We start from the raw sequence: 2,362 nt of genomic DNA on the forward strand, positions 1-2,362 counted from the left end.
ATAAGTATGCTGCGAAATCATTTTCCCAAGCAAACGATGAAATCTAAAAATTGAACGGGTGGCAAGGGAACGTGATGTTATGACTGCGGACATGTTATTCTTCCAAGAGACCATGCATAGTGTATGGATCATATTAGTCTAGATTCACTAATTACCGAGACCTCTTTATTCTTGTACGAGAGAGCTCAGCCAAACTCTCAACCACGCGGATGATTTATACAAATACAATGGTGTAAATGTACTAAGGATACAAGTAATTGAACCCTAACTATTACAAGGTTCTTGATCGAAACCCTGGTTCACCCACTTGATTCGTACCCTGCACACTCAAGAAACGAGTCAGTAACTTCACACAAGATCCTCTCGGATCAAAGATGAGAGACTAACACAAAGAGAAGAAATAAATCAGAATAGATCACAAAATATGGCTCAGAATCCGCCACAACCACACCGATCTATTCTACAAGAACAAGATCCAAGGAAGCACAACTTGACCGGTTAGAGTTCACCCTCACACCACCGATGCCTTCACCACAAGTTCCCCTCACACCAGATCAAGTTCCACCGAACAAAACCTCAGAACAGAACCTTCACGTCTCACAAACCCTAGTTCTTCTCCAGCACCCAAACAATCGAAGAGATTGCCTTATTCCAGCACTCACAAAAGATCTACCACTCAAAGAACCGTGAGAGATCACCAAGAGATGGCCGGAAACTCATCGGAGAAGAAGAGAGAAGAGAGATTAGAGAGTGAATGAGACTCAAAGGAGTTGGCTCTCACATAACAAACACAACCCTACATCCAACGATGGAGAAGCATGATCCAGGAGAGGGAGCACGTGGCGGCATCTGGTGGAAGAAGATAAGTCATTGGGCTCTGCCCAATTAATTCCTTCTGGGCTCAAATAAAAGGCAGCCTAAATAATAGTCCACACCAATATCCAACACACAGGCCTTTCAAGCATGTCAGTACTTGGAAGAAGGTTTGTAATCTGGATAAGTGGATGGGTGGCACCACCCAATACTCCTCGAACTCCACCTCCAAACGGTTGAGGTCGCAAGTCGACCATATCGAGGACAAGGTCCCAAGCCAGTTCGCTAGAGCTGATTTAGATAGTTTTGGAGCAGGTGCGAGTGGATCTAGTGCCGGTTCACGCCGTCGTTCACCTAGGACGAAGGCGGCGAAAGCTATCCGCATGGGAAGACAAAGCCAAGCTCAAGTGCCCCCCCAAGGTCCACCCCCTCCTATGCCTCCTAATCCGAAGATTTTATTCGAATATTTATAGACTGCGCTTAACACCGACATGACATAAATGAATCTGCAACAAGAAGTTGTGCATGGCCATGATTGAAGCCCTCCAACCTAGTCATACCACCACAGTAGTTTTCAATTATTCGGATTCCAATTATGCCATTTTTAATTATTAGGATTTAAAATTTTACAATTTTTTATTTTTAGGTTTTTTAAATTATGCAATTTAAAACTTTTAGGAATTTAATCATGCAAGTTTTAAATTTTTAGGAATATGTAAAGTTATTTTTGGGTTTTTTAATGAAGTTTTATTACTAATGAAATGTTTTTTTGAATTTTAATTTTAAATTGAAGAATAAAATAGTGAGACCCTTTAAGGGAGGAATAGATTATTGGAGATATTTTTCCTTAGTTAGGAAATTAAATAAAAAAAAATACTTTCTCTATTCCACATTAATTGAGTCATTTTTTTCATTTAGAAACGTTCCATGAATCATTTCCCTATTAAGCTAAAAGTAACACTTTTCTCTCAGTTACTTTATTTCTTTCCTCTCTTACTTTATTTTTCTACTTTTCTCTATTTCCTACGTTAATATCTCTTCACTTAAATCTTTTTTTAATATCCGTATCGAAAAGAAGTAATTCTACTACTCCCTTCGTTTGATAGTAGTTGAGTCATTTCTTTTTTTAGTAAAACTCATCACTCCCTTCTTACTTACTTTATTTTCTCATAATTTCTCTTCCCTTTTCATTTCCTACTTTATTCTCCATTTACATAACTCACTTAACATATTTTTTCTTAAATCGCGTGCTTAAAAGAAACGTTTCCACTACTGCGGAATGGTGGGAGTAGATAAAAGTGTTGTAAGGCACGTAAATAGTGTATGACATTCTCTAATTAAGGATTAAGTTGTGAGGATCCATATCAAATTTATTTATATATTTATATTCCTTAATAGTTTTAGTTTTATTTCTTTATCTAACTATTCAATTTTTTCTACTCAGTATTAATCAAATTTCAATAAACTGAATACTCATTTAGCCATATATATAAATCAGGTTTTAATAATCTATTGTAATTTCTAGTCAGTAAATCAAATATATAATTAT

The sequence above is a fragment of the Salvia hispanica genome, chromosome 1, assembly GCF_029641045.1.
Source record: "Salvia hispanica isolate PSC_SH4W2 chromosome 1, Shi_PSC_v1, whole genome shotgun sequence".
Taxonomy (NCBI): domain Eukaryota; kingdom Viridiplantae; phylum Streptophyta; class Magnoliopsida; order Lamiales; family Lamiaceae; genus Salvia; species Salvia hispanica.